We start from the raw sequence: 17,281 nt of genomic DNA, 5'->3' as shown, positions 1-17,281 counted from the left end.
TAAGCAACAAATAATTTTTTAGTATGTCTTATGCAAATTTGGGACATAGGCATACTAAAAATTATTTGTTGTGTATCTGAAATTTGAATTGACCTAAGCATTTGTATTTTATCTGGCAATCTTATCACCAGAGACCATTGCTTGGGATTCACCAAACACTTTTATATCCACCATTTCTTCTGAGCAAAGGGACTGGAAGTAATATATTAACGGTAGCAGCTCATGCACTGGGCAGTCTATCAAAGGAGAAGGATGTGGGACTTCCTAGCATCTCAGAAATCCCATAAGGGCACAGGTCCAATTTGCCTGTGAGAAAGGAGACCAGCCATAGTGATAAGAGAGAAGGGAGGCAGCGGGCAGGGAAGTAACAGATCTAAGGGGGGGTCAGAGCCTCTTCTGGGGACCACGATGCTCCAGCCTACCCAGATTGTCATGCAAGGAAGAGTCAACTCTGTTCAGTCCTGCTCCTCCTTCCCGAGTCTCCAGGAAAGTGGAGAACATGGCAGAGCTTTATATTTGTCTAATATTCAGACAGAAGAACTCAACTGATTTTCCGCTTTCTTCCCTTTACCTCTTGGGCCAGGACTTCGACACAAGTTCTCATAAAGGCTTGGCAAGTTTCTACACATGAGAAGTGGTTATAGGTACCTTGATAAGCTCAAAGAAACAGTTAAATCTGCGTGTGGATCATTTAATCACAGTATCTGGAATATGTAAACATGGCACATATTATCTCCCCCCCCCCCCCCTTTTTTGTGGCCTCAAAATTTGATCCAAGTCTGGGAGTTAAAAAGTCCCATTTTGTGTAATCAGGTTCTGGTTGAACATGATTGCTGAATTATTTTAAATTGAAGACACATGTCTGGAGGCTGGGCTGTATGTATTACTTCAGGATGGGTGTCCATTAGGTCTTATCCACAGGGGCTATCTTCAACTTTTGCCACATTCAATGCATTCTTTATACATCAGTATTTGCAAAACAGTGAATCACATATAAGGGAAAATTGGAGGGAATATGGTACTCGTTAAAGGGTGATTTTTTGAAATTATCTTGAATGCATTATTCAGACCCACTTCCAGTCTCCCCTGCTAAGGGTCCCAGTGCGGGCTGGAAATTTTCTGGAGGGAAAGAAAAAAAAGAATATTTTAAAGACAACAACAATGCATACATAAACAAAAGCCTGCGGTTGTGCAAGACCCTTTTGCAAGGCTACATCTCTGAAAACTTTACAACTGAATCAACATTTACTTTAACTCCTTGTCAGCCCCCAACACTTGAAGTGTCTTAATTGCAGACCTAAATTGTTGCCTCGGCCATGGGCTTTTTCCCTTTGAATGCATGTGTCCCTGAACTGAGACTTTGGTCAGACTTCACTTCACAAGGGTAGACAGTTGATTTTGTAAATTGTTGCATCATGTCAAGGGCTCCTGAAGGACTTGCAGGTCACTGGCTCTCCAGGAGGAGCCTCGGGGCTGAGGGAAAGGTGAAGGCTGAATCAGTCCCGCAGTCAGACCGCACCAAACACCCCCCCGCCCCCACCACCACTGCCAAGGGACATCCTCCATGTGAAGAGCTGGGGCAGCTGGTGCACGTTGTTGGTTCTCATTGCTTTAGTGCCATAAAATTTCCACACCGTAGAACTTACTCGTTCAGAGTATACAGCTCAATGATGAGCAAATTTATAGAGTTGCACAACCGCGGCCACAATCTAATTTTAGAACAATCCCATCATCCCAAAAGAAACCTTGTGTCCATTTGCAGCCTTTCCTGGTTCCCACCTCCAGCCTTTAGCAGTCACTAAGCCACTTTCTATTTCTACAGAGTCACCTTTTCTGGATGTTTCATATAAATGGAACCATATAACATGTGGGTTTTTTTGTGAGTTTTTTTGGGAGGGGTCTGGTCTCTCACTTGGTGTAACTTTGGGGGGCTCATCCATACTGTAGTATGTATCTGCATTTTGTTTTTATTGCTGGAAAATATTCCGTCGTACAGCTACCCCGCCTCTTTGTTCAACCAGTCGTCATGACACGTCCGTCATAAATCGGCAGACATTTGTTTGGATTGTTTCTACATTTAGGCCACTATGGAAAATGCAGCTGTGAATGTCCATGTACAAATGAACATTTTAAAATGAATTTGGAAAACATAAAATAAAATGAATGTGAAAGTGTCATCCACAGTAAACCGGGATTTACTTTGGATTCATTTAAGGTTAAGTTACCCAGGCTTTTGTTCAAGCCACCTTTTCGAACATTCCAGAATAAAGTAGGCTCCCGAGTACTTTAAGAAATTGTTATCAAGAGTGAGAACCTTAGTAAATCCAGGACATGAAGCAGTTAAAAGAAAGGGAAAAAATCTGGAACTTTGGAGACTAAAAGCCACCCTCAGAGCAGTCTCAACTCCTTCCTTCTCAACTCCAGGCATCACCTGGAGTTTAAAGAGCTCAGACCCACACATGCCGGTCACATAACCCTTCCTTCTGGCAGCCTCGGCGCACACAGCCTGATTTCTGAAAGTCCTGCTGACTTAAATAACGTGGAGGCTACTCAGGGAGAAGTGAAGTTGGAAGTGGCAGGGAGGTGAACAGGTCATAACACGGGAACAGAGTTGTCAGGCTTTGTTTATTTTCCTGCCTCCTAAGGCTTCAGCGACTGATAGGAGACACTGGCAATTCTGTCATCGAGGAATGAGCATTGCACACGATGGGAAGCAGCTCTATGGAAAAGTGCCCTTGCACGTTGCCCCCCAATCACCCATGTAGAGCCGTGAAAGACCCACGTCATGAGAAATCCCTTTCCGGGAATCATCATAGAAAGCAGGCATATAAAAAGCCAAATGGTTTCTAGAATGTGCTACTGATCAAAGTCAAGCCCAGCATTCTGTCCTGGCATGTCACTAACTCTCTCTGTGGCCTTGAACAGGTCACTAACCTCGTTGGGCACTGGTTTTCTCACTGCAGAACAAACGGGTTGACATCCTGATTCTTGCCTATGGTTGTTTTTTTGTTTTTTGTTTTTTCTCCATTCAATATTCTGTTTCTATGGTGACTTTGAAAACTTCTACTTTTGAAACCCACATTTAAAAAGTTAAACCAGTATTATCATCCTGTTAGCAATCAGCTTACTGATGTCAAGAGACACGATCTGGAACGCCAACTAGTGAATAATAAGCATTTGGAACACAATTTTTTTGAATGCCACACAGCGTCCCAGTGGCACTTCAACACTATTTGCAGATAGGAAAATTGTTGTTGATTTTTCAACATATTCTCTTGCAAGTCGTTTAGCTTCTTTTGTGTCAGAGTTGGGAATTAAACCAACATTTTAGGGCTTCCAGACCTTAATTGTATCAATTAATCCGTATTGCCTGGGAGCAAAGAAAATAATCATTCAAGGGCCTGTGTAAAATAATCCACCATAAAACAAAAACAAAAATACTCTGACTCACTGGCCAAAAAAAGCCATTCCCCCCCCCCCTTGTTTTTGTTTTCCAGTTTAGGTTCTTATTGGAATGGTGAGATCTTGCTGGAGAAAGGGGTTGGAGGGGGTTATGTTTCCACAGTAGGTGATAAGGCTCTGTTCTCCCAAGAAGAAAGAATATTCCCTGCTGAGAAGAATGCCAGCCAATCTTTTACCCCTTCTTCCTTGGTTGCCTGTGGTCTGTCTCTCACCCAGGAAACAACGTGACATCTCCTCCCCAGGCTCTCAGACACACAGCCAGCTGTTTAAGGTTGACACTGCTTTCGTTAGGACTTTCAAGTACATCTCCCAATGGGTGTAGCACTCTATGGGGCTTACAGAGTCTCCTGTCCTTTCAGCTGCTCCATACAGAGCTTTCCAGAGCCCTGGCATTCTGACTGTTCTTCAAAGCCAGTGACCAGCCCCATAGTGAAAGAAATCTGGGGACAGATGGTATGAAATTGAAATCACATCATCACTAGCCTCTCCCAAATGCTGGCCTGTTACTTTGGCGGAGCTCCACAAAGCTCCGTGGCACTCATGCTGATCTGATGGAAGCCCGCGTCTTGAATGTGGACGCCTGAGCATCAGGGCTGGTAGAGAGGGGGCCCAATAAAGAGGAAATTGCATTAATGTCATGTGGTCCCTCCACGGCACTCAGAACCACATGTGCATTTGAAGAAGTCCACATGCCACCAGACAAATGAGGTCTCTTTTCACTTACAGATCCATCTGTTGTTGAACAACCCCATAGCAGGGAGAAGCCATCCTCTGTTGGAAAGGGAGCCCCGTCCTTGAGATAAAGACAGCTATAAAGATTCGTTTTGGTTTGGTTTTCTGATCTTTGTCTTTGAATTTGGTGGAAAGGTCATCTGGTGAGGTCCTCTGAAGCAAGTCCACAGCATGGTGGGGAGACCCCGACTTTCTCTTTGGATTTGCTCTGGATGAATTAGCAAGTCATCCGTGGAGGGGAACAAAGTGAGAGCAGGAGGAAAGTTCCTGGTGCACCCTGGAGGGAGGGTGGGGATTCACAGAGAAGCCTACAGGGTGCTGGTCCCACTCCCTCCAAATGCCAGACTGTCATCCACGCCCCCAACAGGGTCTGGAAGCAATCAGGATGATTTGGTCGCTGGCAACTCCTAGCCCGATGATATTAGTTTATTTTTATGGTGAAGAATTATACTTCCTCTTTCTTAAATAGCGCAAAACAGTATGAATATTGCATAAGTCTATCAACATAAGAGTATTTTAAATGGCGTATTACATCTCTTCATGTTCTTACTCAAAAAAGCAAATGTAATTATTAAGAGATTAATATCTTTTTCTATCCTGGTGTCATTCCAAAAGGTGGGAGAAAAGCAGGGGCTTTGAGGTTTGATGGTTTGTGTTTAAAAAATCCCTGCCTCTCCACCTATTACTTGAATGATTAAAAGGAGTCTGAACTTCAGTATTCTTATCTATAAAAATCAGCATGATGATGATGATGATGGTGGTGGTGGCAACTTTAAATGATTATTATGAAAATGAAATGCTTCTCAAATTGTAGAGCTCTGATCGCAAGTTATTTATTATTATCTGTAAGAGGATAAAAAAAAAAAAACAGTAAATTCACCGAAGCATCTGGAAAAGGTTTGTCTTTGGTTTGGGCTGGTCATTAGCATGAGATGCAGAGAAAAACTGAAAATACTGAGATGAGCAGTGAGCTGGTTTGAGCAACTTCCTTGTCTGCTGTTCTCCTTACCATCACCTCTCCAGGACGTCCTCGAGCTTACTTCTCTGTGTTTCATAAACGGGAGATAGTCCTGTCAAAGAATTCAAAATCACGTCAGAGAAAATCCCCCTGCCATCTCACATCTCTTCCAGCACTCTTTCCTTGGAGATCAGACACATTTTCCTGGCAAGATGTTCATTATTCAGATGTTGCTTTGCAATTTCCTTCAATTTCTGCTCTCCTGCAGGTTAAACTACGCCTTTCTTTCAGGATATAGGGAAAACTTTGAAGAATGAGAAATTGGAGTCAATTGTGGCTAACGTTCTGGAATAGCACCAGCAAAAATAGACTTTGACAGTATCATCTTCATCACAGTCGCTTGTAAATGATTCTCATCACTCTCTCGCTCATGTTATTGTAAAAAAAAAATTATTGCTGTCCTGAGATTCTAAATTAATAAAACCCCTTACCGACAGCACACTCTTCCTCTGATAACTTATTCCTGAGACAGACCCATTGTACGAACATCTATTGGTCACATGCTTACGTGGATCACCATACTGCATGTCCACCCATGGTGTCCGAATTACCCGCACCTCTGTCAGGCGGGGGTACCCAGAGGTTTTCTCTGGGTACTTCACCGGGAGAAGGTGGGAAAGACCGGGCAGGAAACAAGCTGTATGATACTCAACAGAAACACGCCCTGAGTTTGGACAAAAGGCATCTGAGCGGGCATGTTATTTGAAGGACTATATCTTTTTAAGGTTGCACGCTGCCAGAAACCCGTATGAAAAGCACAGTCTTTGGATTGAACTGGGCCTCATATGGATAAAGTAATGAGAGGCTCTTAAAAATTTTCATTTTCATCTGGATGTTATAGAGACAAGCAGTTGCTTTTGCAATCCTGCTAGCAAAGCATTCTGAAGCTTTTCTGGAGGGGGATGGTCGGGGATGCTTCTGACATGTTGATAAAGATCCCTTGTCTAGATAAAAACAAATATAAAACTTCACCCGACAACTACAAGCATTTCATGGACTGCCTCGATTTCATAGTACAAATACCCGAAGTACTTCTCTTTTCTCCTGAATTTACTCCCTTCTTAGCTACTTTCCACATGAATTATGGACATGTTAACCATGGAGTATCTCCTGACCAAAAAAAAAAAAAAAAAGCCATATGTCATAAAGAGTCTATGATATTCTTTATGTGAGCAATAGCATTGATAATTAGTATGGTCATATGTGATAAATAGTAACGTTTGTTTCCAAAGCTTTTTTAGCCCCAAATACACAGCAGATGACAAAGACATCACCCCTGGCTTTAAATATTATCAGTTTCATACAAAAGAAATCTATTTTCTGGAAAGGATTCCCCGATTCTTTGCTTTCCAGAAAGGATCTATATTTTGTGTCTTTCTATCTGTTCGTTTCTCGGTCATGACTGTAACAAACACTTTCAGAGAAAAGAAACAGGTAAAATCAGCTGGGGAGGACAATCTCAGTTAGAAAATCCCACATAAAGAGAAGAGCTAAAGCATAAAGTAATTCTTTTCTGTAGCAAATGACTCCAGACTAAATCTCTTCCCTAAGAAGCAAATTTTCCATGCAAATGAAACCTGGGTTTTATTTTTTAAAGTGCAGTGTTCTGTTACTTTTGAATAATGATAGGAGATGTAATATGCCAGCATTTCTTTCCATTTTTTTGAGAATTAAGATATATGAAACTCTTTTATAATGTACGTCAAAAGCACATACAATTCTTTAACATTTTATCAAAGGTTTTCACTTAAATAAATCAACTTTTTGAAAGATGTTATATTATTCTGGAGTGAATAGTTGCATAAAATCACACTCGTCTTTGTTAACAATTTTAAAAGTATTTCTTAGTATAAAAAATCAAAATCATCTCACAGCCAATTTAAACACAGAATCAATTTCAAGCAACCAAAAATTATAAAAAGGCATATGTTGGTTTTCACTTTCACCAATTAAATTACGGTATTGAAAATACCTGGTCAAGGGATTTCCTCATGCCACAAAGCCTCCTGTGTTATTTACCGAAGAACCAAAAAAGAAAAAATAATTACATTTGGGCAGATTATATAGGCGAGAATATTGTTTAATTGTACTTTAAATGGAGTCTCCAAGGTGGCTGCTTTATATAAGAAAAGAGGCCACAAACATAAATTTTATAAGTGGACTGTTCTGCGTTTGTAGAGGGAATGTTTCCCTTTCAGAATTACAGATACATAAAAACCATGCGTCTCTGCTGGTGAAAGACCAGTAAACGTTGATGTGTTCTGTAAAAACTTAAATGCTGGAGGCCAATACTCACAAAATTTAATGATCTTTCTGCTAATAAAAGCCAACTTCTTGGGGAAAAAAAAGTAAGGAAAAGAAACAAACATATACATTCTAAGTGTAGTATTTCCAAATTTCGTAGAATGGAGTGTGTGAAATCACCTACTTTATATTTTTAGTTTGCTCACGTTTTTAAGGTCAATTCTATTCACAGAAATAAATGGGCATGTGAATTACCTACGGATGTGCCTGGGTCATCTTGTCATGCTTTGCTTTGAAGGAAAACAGTTGTTGTCTGAAAAAAATGACAGTAAGGTAAAATAAGAATGAGGCTAGTTTTTTAAAGCAAAACAAACAAAAAAAGGTGGGGAGAACAAAGCCCCAAGACAGCCCACTTTCTTTTGTATATGTTCACCATGACATTCAGGGGTTTTATGCCATGGGTGCTTGATCAATACCTACAGTGGACCCCTTACTGATGTGTTGTATGCTAGGTTTCTCTTTCGTTTTTTGGGAACTCAGCTCGACTCTATTAGAATCGAATATTCCACTGGGTGGGAGGCGTCCCTGGCTGGCTCTCAAAATTCAGAAAAACCCACAATTTAGCTTGCTCTATGTACGAGTAGTGGTCACGCGGTTGTCAGGTAAAACAGTTTCTATAGAAGAACTCATTCTCCATCCCATCTCAGGGCTTCACTACTTCCACCATGTGGGCCTATGAGTGGCTGGGGGTTACAGGAGGAGGGAGACACACAGTGGTTAATCTTGATGATTGTGAACTCCTAAACTCTCTAGGATTGTCTAAGAAGATAAAATCATGACTCTCCTATGAATATAAAAAGAACTTGTGTCAGAGTTTTTTTTTTTTTTTTTACTGATTAATGAGGGAATAAGTAAGATGATGCCATTGGGCCAAAATTCAAGGAATCACACACATATGGGCAAAGGAGTGTGCTGAGATAAATGTATGTAGAACGGCAAAAAGGTCTTTCCATAGAGAGCCATGATCAACCACATTCTAACAGACATGAGTAATCTGCATTTCTACAGATAAGAGTTTTCATTATTACCAGTTTTTTACAACTCGCAGAATTACATATAAAGAAAAAAAAAGCTGGAAAGCAATGAAAAGGGGAGATAAATGCATGGATGCATCAGAAAGGACGCTCAGTAACTTCTCTTCTGTCTCCCGTAAATTGTTTCACGAATTTTCCTGACACTGTGTGTAACATCAGAGTCTGTCCAGGTCTGTCATATCCCTGATACTGTGAACTGGGAAAGAAATGTTGAATTCCAGAGACCAATCTGCCACTGTCGATTAGTAAAGTCTGTACCAGGGCTGCCCAACAGAAACACAATGCAAGCCACAAAGGCAGCCACATGTCATTTTTACCTTTGCTGGTAGCCACTATCCGGGAGGCTACCATTTAAAAAAGAAAGAGAAGCAGTTACAATTAATTTTAGTAAGATATTTAATAAATGTATGGCATCATACCATTTCAACATGTAACATATGAAAGAATTAATAAGGCATTTATGTGCTTCTTTCTTTTCCTTGTAGTTACCAACTTTCAAAAGCCCGGGTGTATTTTACACTCACAGCATGCCCTCATTCAAAGTAGCCACATTTCAGATGTTTTACTAGCCACATGTGGTCAGGGGCGACCAGACAGCACAGGTCTATATAAATCAAACATTCATGAGCTAGCAAAGTTTTGCATTTTTCAAAATATTAATTAAAACATTTAGGTCTATCTCAGCCCTTTCTATCCCCATCCCATTATTTTTTTAAAGTAGCCGGGTTCTCTGATCTCATTTGGGAATGAAGCATGATCAGTGCCCAGGGAAACGATAATTTGAAGTGGTTGTCTAGTGGAGCCCCATGAATTTTCTATTAGCAACCAGTACTGTTGTCTTTTCCCGGGGAGACCATACTCACCCCTGTGAGGTGAGAGAGAGAGCCAGGAGTGCACAGAGACACAGCGATAACCATAATAATAAACATAATATTGCTTTGCCTGTCACCTGAGTATGACAGCACCCGTCAAAAAAATTAACTTTTTAATTTTCATATCACCCTTGTGAGGTAAAGAGAGGGGGGACATTTCCCATAATCCCCCTTTCACTGAAGAAAGACAAGAGACACTTGGCTTCTTTGCAAGGGCATAATTCAGGGGTATTCGCCTCAGTGTCTTGTCTGGTGTATAGACCTCAACTGGGCTCGAATAAATTCCATTCAGAGTTCTGACTCTGAAAGGGGGAAAGACCCCCTCCACAGCATCCTTGAGGCTGCAGCAGAACGGCCTCTGTGCCAGGTATGTGGGAGCAAGAAGGAAGTGGAGGTGGGCCCCTTCCTCTCTGTGGAGCCAGAGCAGGGATGGAGGGGGGGAACCTCCCTCCTTAAACTGACATGTTCAAAATCTCTAAATTTATTTACTGCTTTTTATTGGGACTCCTCCCCACAGGGATTTCTGAGAAAAGAATGAAAGTCCCAGGGTCAGACAACCCACTGGGATCCCTCATAAAAAACTTTATTTCAGATAGTTCTGGAGTAACACTTGGAATTCTTCCTTTCCTAGCATAGTCTGGTGTTTTATATAATCTGAGCCAGGAGAATAAGCCCTGGGGCTGTGTGTGTGCCCAAGTGTGTGTGAGAGAGAGAGAGAGGCAGAGACAGAGTAAGAGTCAAAGACAGAGAGAGGGAAAAACAGGGAGAGAAAGAAAAGCCAAAGGCTGCCTTGAGACCCAAGACCTTTCCCCCTTCCCCATTTTCTTAGGACCCAGTGGCCTATAATAGCCTTTCAATCCCCCCCACCCCCCTCAACCAGCTCCTACCCTCTTTTGAACTTTCAGAAGAGCCTACAAGTCATTCTGCCCCCACCTGTCGGGTCAGCCATCTTGTCTCTGATGGCTGCCATTTGCAATCATCACCTCCCTCATGTGAATGGCACTTTTATCACCAGAGCGACAGTCACCCCATTCAACTAGCAATATTCATCTGTATTTAGCATTAGCTGCTTAATAGTAACCTATTGAAGCCCTAGGCCCTATAATGTTTGAATAAGGAGGGGCAGCGTCTAGAAGAGACGACATGTGCTGAATTCAAGTAGGGGGCTCTTGCTTTCCTACTATAAAAAGAATTGATTATAAAACCAGAACCCAGAAAGGGCTCCTCACCCTTCATTCTGGCATGAGGGGGTTTCATTTCTCTGCAAGGCCTTCTCTGAGTGCTGGCTTCTCCAGGTTTTCACCGCATTCCAGGGAGGGAGATAGAAACGAAAGCAAACAAAACGCCCCCAAAGGACCCTCTCCTCCCTCCAAAAAGCTTCTATTTTAAATTCTCTGCAGCTTTTTAAAACAGTTGGATGGGGAGGTTTCGAGAGTCTGTGGTGGAAGAGAATTCCTGCTTTCTCTAAGGGCGCCCCACTTTAGATAATCCCAGCTGGCCCCGGGACCCCAGGGCCCCAAGCGGGGCCGATGGGCTTTCTTGACAGTTCCTTCCCAGCACATTCTGTCATGACAGAGTAACTTGTAACAACTGTGTTTTCCATCCCACGAAGAAGAAAGCATGTTTTTGCACTGCTTGCTAACTGCAGGCCAAACCTACGTACTTGTTCCCTGAGCTCTGACGCTAAGAACACATTTCACCAGTGCCTGGGACTTTATTGGGGCACTTGACTTGCAACCAGGGATCTGTAAGCTCTCGGTGGGGTTTCTCATTCACCCCGCAGCCATGCCACCAGGTGGGGGGCAAAAAGCAAGCCTCTCTTTGCCAGGTGGGGAAACACAGCAGATGCACAGAACCCAGCAAGCGGTTTTCCCAAGCATGTATGGAGGATGTGAGCAGGAAAAATCAACATTCTTTGCGTGGCTCTGTCTGGTTTGGGGCCTTGGGGTCGCTCTGTCCGGAACACACACCGAAGGTACCATCCATGGGCATCAGACCAGCACTGTTGCCCAGCTCCCGAGCTCTGCACTGGGCAGGCATTTCCCAGCCGTCTGCTCTGCTGTCTGTCTGGTCCGAGGCCGGAGCAGCTGTGGGCAGCCCGGGGCACGGGGACCACGGGAAGAGCAGAATCCCCTCAGCCGTCCTCTCCGTGATCCCAGGCTGCCTTGCTGCCTTGCTTGAGCTGCCCTCCTCCGCAAGGCGCACTTTCAAACGGACATACTTAAGGCAATTGGCCGTAGAAAGTACTAGACCCAAATAACCTCGAAGGGTTCTTAGGGACAGGACTTGAAGGGTGGGGAGGAAGTGCCAAATTAGCCATGGGTGTGAAGGTGATGAGAGGGCTTCAACCAAGTGGAGAATTAGACAGCCCGGATTTCAAAGTTCTCTCTGCCTCCTAATATTACAGCCATTAAAACCAAGAATTTCAGTCCTGCGCCAGAATGCTCTATTTCCTAATACAGATTTCTTACTTGGCAAAAGACTGCTTATAAATGTCTCCTCCTCTTCTCTCCAGCTTTCAGAGCTCAACGAAAGCCCATTTTATATTAAATAAGGAACAAAGCGGTAGAAACCAAGAGAACTAATGGGTCTGGCCCATCCCCTGCCCATTATTTCATCGCAGCTCTGAACCCAGTGAAGCTCTATTAGGAATTCCGCCCTGAACTTGTTGCAGAAACTGAGGGAGATCTGGAGCATATGTTTTCAATTCATTTACACTTGACTCATCAAACCAGCCTGCCTTTCTAAAGAGAGCTATTTGATGTTTAAGGAATTATTTCCACCTTTTAAAAAGAAACCTTCTCGAGTCTTTCTCTGCCCACCACGGGAAGCTGCAGCATGCTAGAAGAATAGAAACTCCAGTGCAGGAAGGTTCAGGGACGGTTCAAAACTCAGAGCCATGAATTTAGAGAGGGTTCAAAAGTTGGCAAAGTGAACCCTCTCATCCCTGCCCACAAATAATAAATAACAATCACAACAAGGAAGAGGAGAAAGGGGGAAAGCCACTGGAAAGCCATAAGTCATCCTGTCTTCAGCCTTACAGCTCTCTCCAATAAAGCAGGGGTTCTTCAGAGGACCTCGGCGGCACTGCCTGCGGGGAGCCCCGCTTGTCTTCCCTCGTAAATTACCTTGCCGGGGATAAGCTTTCCTCCAGGTCCACCAGACAGGCAGCTCTGCAAGACCCATCACCCGGCTCTGGGCTGCTTAAATTATCCTTCATCTGGTTGTGACATCTGAAAAGCTTGAGGGAGAACGATCACCCCCAATCTGACCTTCCCATACCGCTAGGGTTTTCTTTCTTATAAAGGACTGCACCACCAGAAATAGACACGACAGCGTCCAGTCTGGGGGGAGGGAATAGAGCTTTGCATACGCACGGCTCAACAAACAATATGATGTTTTCAGACTCATCCACTCTAAGCCGAAGATGTCTTTTTTTTTTTTTCCCATTGAGGTGTGACCCCCCGGTCCTTTCCTCAGTGGGCACAGCCATCCTGAGGCTTCCGGTCACGAAGTAAGGAAGTGAGGGAGGGCTGAACGGAGACTTAAGTCTCCCTTCATTTGCTGTGGCTTTCCGTCCATACTCAGATGGATCCACACACAGACGGCCACGCGCCTGCAACCATCTGAGGACCTCGACTGTTTGAGCACCTTGAAATGTGATCAAGTCTTGAGAGCAGGTACCAGGCCAAGAGAAATAGCTCTTATCCATAAACAGTTCCACAGTAAATCAGAAAGCCTTTTCTTCCATATGTCACCTGACAAGTTTAATTTGTCTGCTTTGACAGAACTGTGGCGAGCAGAGCGGACTATGGGTGAAATGAGAATGGGCCTTTGTGAAGAAGGGCGGGCCATCAGGCATAGGAGGGCACCGCGAAGGTTCCATGAAGCCGGCATCGCACACGCGCCTGTGGGCTAGCTCTGTGGGATGGAGCAGAAGTGAAGGGAATGAAGGTTTCTGGCCTCACAGGTTTGGGGCACAGCTAGCCAAACGGGCAGACATGGGAACAGTCCTATCGTTCAAGAAATGTAACTTCTTTCTTTCCTTGTGTGCTTCTCCTTGGAATTCTGTCTTTGTCATAAATGCAAGGAAATGACATAAGTCCATTCATTTTCGGTTCAGCTTTTTACTTCTGAAACACAAGATTTACACCAGAGGTGGGGAAAATGTACTCTCTCTGATGTCCGCACCTCCCGTAGGGGAAGCCAGTGGATTTATTAGTATCAGGTTGGCTCACCCTGGATCTGATCATACAATTTGTTGTGAAAGGAAGAGCTCTTTACCTGGAGAAGGAACCCACCTTGATCCGGCCAGCAAAATGGCTTTTGAACACCTACACTTTCTTTATTTAGGAAGAAGGATCCTGGTTACTAGGTCTGAAGCTGAGCGCTCCCTTCCCTGAACCAGCTGGGACACTCTATTACCATGGCATCGAAGAAGAGATTAGCCTCGCTTCTGGATCTCCATGGAAAGTACACATTTAATCCTTCCCTCTGGAGTAGGAGTAATCTCCCCAGTGTTGCCGATGAGTAAATTGAGACTTGGACAGAGATCAAGTCATTACCCCAAAGCCACCTAGTGGCAAGACGTGCATTCAATTTGCCATGGGTGAGATACATATACCTTAATTCCTTATTTTTGCCCATTTCCTCCTTTCTCTTTAAATACAAGGGAAGTGTAATACACATACATGAAAGCACATAACCATTCAGCTCTGCACATTCAGCCTCTGGGTCAAGAAACAGATCGTTTCCACCCCACAGGCCTCCCTCGTGCCCTCCTTCACGACTCACCACCGACCCTTCAACGATTACACTCCTTTTCCCTGTCTGTGCCTGGGCCCAGGGCGGCAGCTATCATATTTGATTATGCGTGTGTGCTGTGGAAGCTGCCCTCCTGGGCTGAAATCCTGCCATACATTTCACAAGTCGCTTCACTCCTCTGTCTCAGTTTTCTCAGCTTTAAAATGGGGGGATTCTCAGAACTACCACACCAGGTTACGGTGGAGGTTAAATGCTACAGTCCTTCTAAAGAGGTGAATAGAAAAGCTCAGGGCTAGAGTTTCAGGAAGCACCAGCTGTTATTATTGCTGGAACGTTCGCTGCCCCTCTCAGAGACTCTCCACAGGAGACAGAAGATCTGATCCTAGAGCAAGGGAGAGGAAGACAGAAGAATTCCCGGCAATCTGTCTCTAGGTTTGGGAGAGGATTCGAGCTGAACAGGATGAGGAAGAGCTAAATTAGACAGCTTCTGAGTTGCCCAGAATCCAGTGTTGAGTAAAACTATTACTTGAAACACGCTGCTTTGTACCTGCGCAAATGCTCCCACCAGAGAGAAGTAGGCACGCACGCTGTCTCGGGTCCTCCACGAGCCTTCCGTGACCCTCGCAGTCTAGAATTCAATGGAGACTTTCAAATTTCCTACAGCAGAAAGAAATGGGCATGGAGTCTTTTCTACCCAATTCACAGCTTAATTCCTGGCAAAATGTTTTAAGCAAAATGGATTCGGACATTTTTCCATGGCACATTTTTAAATATTTTTGCACCACTTGAAACAAAATTTTTATCCATTTAATTTAGAACTTCTCAAAATTCTCTGCAATGTAAATCAAAAGGAAACAGCTTGTTTAAAGCATCAATTCTGAGAAACCAGAAGCTTTGGGAAAATAAAAACGCAAGATTGAGAACTTGCCATGCAAATTTCCTTTTTTTTTTTCCCTCCCAGCCCAAAGGAAGGCACTTACTGCAACATCTACGTATTTAATGAAATACTTAACCAAGTTATCAAAGTTAAAGAACAAAAGAGAGAGAATAATAAAAAACATATTTCAAGTAATACTAAGAATGACAAGCATAAAATAGCAATTTGAACCACAAGTTGATTACAATAAAGCATTAGCACAGTTTAAGTTCCCAACAAGTTTGACAAAGATCGAGGCATGATACATTGTTGTGTTCAGTTAGGACTGGGTTCAGGAAAACTCAGAGTGGATTAGAAAGGAGCCTCATGCTTGATTCCTCTCTCCCTCCCCTCCACCTCTCCCCCTCATCCTCACTCTCCCTCTCTTGCCTCTGGTTTTCCTTTCCATATTTGATTGTGAGATAAGCAGACCAGAGATACTATTAAACTCTACTGCTGTGCACTTTCCAGTTCTGATAGATCTTTGTAAGGCCATAGAGATAATGTTACTTACAGAGCTTTTCAACAGCGAGGCCATTGCCTGCCAGGCCCTCTGTCTAATGGGAACAGAATGCTTCCTTCCTGGCGGGCTGGCTGGAGCTGGAACGGTGCATGATGTTCAAGATAAGACAACGGAAGTTCCAAGCACTGAGCTTGTGTGGTTTAACCAAATGAGGTAAAACAAGAAATGGAAGGACAGTGGGAAGCTGCCTTATATGCAGCATCGTGTCAGAGCTGGTGGGGGATTTGGAGTCGGACAGCAGCTCCCTCAATCCTGGGGGGATGGCCTTGTCCCTGCTCCTTACTGCTGCATAGATAGAAACATGAGAGGAAGCAGCTTTGTTACCTTTTAGGGATATTGTAAATACCAAAAAGATCATTGTAAAGTGATTCTTAATGCCCTTGAACTTGCTTTAAAAGATAAAGTAAATTGCATTTCTAATTTCTAGATTATTTCCACCCGTTTCTAAAACCAGGGATTATTGTTTGATCCCTTAGAATCCTCCAGCCCCTCAGGCAACTTAGCTCACCCCGAACAGGATGCTGGCCATTATTATAGCCATGGTATTGGTCTCCAGACTTTGACCCAAGCTGACCCAACCATGGACCAGATGACCAGCTTTCTGTCCAGAACAAGCTCTCGTCACCACCACCTTCTTCTGAATCTTGGGTTCCTCATGCGGGTGAGAACATTATGAGTTCCTGCCTCATGGGGGTATTTCCACTCAACCTTCTGCAGCCTACAGGTGAGCAGCGTCACAGCCGTACGAGGCCGTAGCTGGCTCTGTGACCCGCGGCTGGTCCCTTCACTCTCCAGCTGTCCATTTCCTCATCTGTAAGACGGGAAGAAGACCTACCTCATAGTGAATTCAAAGACATTTAACTCTTGTTTGGACTTGGCTTCTCGAGTTCTGACTCACGCTTTCAGTCTTTCTTTTGTTCGTGGACTTCTGACAGAAACCAGTGATGCCCCTGGCTTCCTCCTCAGCTCTCCTCCACAGACACAACTTAGAGTCTCCGCTTATAGGTCAAGGGGCTCACACCAACTCAGGTCCCACCCACCTGGTTAGAGCTCACCTGGGCCTAATAATCCCCCGCCAGGGGGAGGTGGGGTGTGGGGTATGAACTGACCCCTGTTCAGAAGCCATTGCTAAACAGACAAAACGGGGTCGCCTCAGCCTCTAGACTCTCCTCCTTGACTCATTCTTTATGTTACCTTCTAGGACGGTGCCCTTTGCCTGGTTTTTCAGGTATTCCTCTCAGTAAAGCATTTTTTTGAGCACAAACACCAACATAGACTTATAGACTTATACATTATACAGCCCCACTGTTCTGCTGATATGTTTTGGGCATTCTGAAAACACACAAGCAGTTCCAAAGGCCCAAGAGCAGGTTCACCGGTGAACACGAGCCCCTACTCTCAGCACAGGAACATCTGCCCCAAGTCAGGCCAGCTCTGTGGGCAAGTGTCCTGTGTCATCAAGCAGGACCACTGCTCAGAAGGTGAGATCACAGATGTCACCATCTTGAAATTCCTCAAATTTCTATTGTTGAATTTGTGAGGTCCAGTGGGACAGGGGAACATGCACTTGAGCAGAGGAGTTATGCACAGTATGGGTGTCCCCCATTCCCTGCTCCCCTATTCACACATAGCTTTGGCAATGCCTCAAGGGCCCAG

The 17,281-nt window shown here is 44.0% G+C and overlaps 1 long non-coding RNA gene across 1 annotated transcript; it reads right to left on the bottom strand.

Moving 5' to 3' along the window:
- Window positions 1-366: 366 nt before the first annotated feature.
- LOC123951406 lies at window positions 367-15,745 on the bottom strand. Its single transcript, XR_006820466.1, has 4 exons — window positions 15,617-15,745; window positions 14,734-14,843; window positions 7,712-7,769; window positions 367-5,264 (listed from the first exon to the last, which is right to left on the bottom strand). It is a non-coding gene; the product is annotated as an uncharacterized LOC123951406 (long non-coding RNA).
- Between the last annotated feature and the right edge of the window lie 1,536 nt (window positions 15,746-17,281).

Source organism: Meles meles, chromosome 10 (genome assembly GCF_922984935.1).
Source record: "Meles meles chromosome 10, mMelMel3.1 paternal haplotype, whole genome shotgun sequence".
NCBI lineage: Eukaryota > Metazoa > Chordata > Mammalia > Carnivora > Mustelidae > Meles > Meles meles.
Note: the sequence above shows the minus strand (reverse complement) of the source record. Positions and strands in the feature narration are given on the sequence as shown.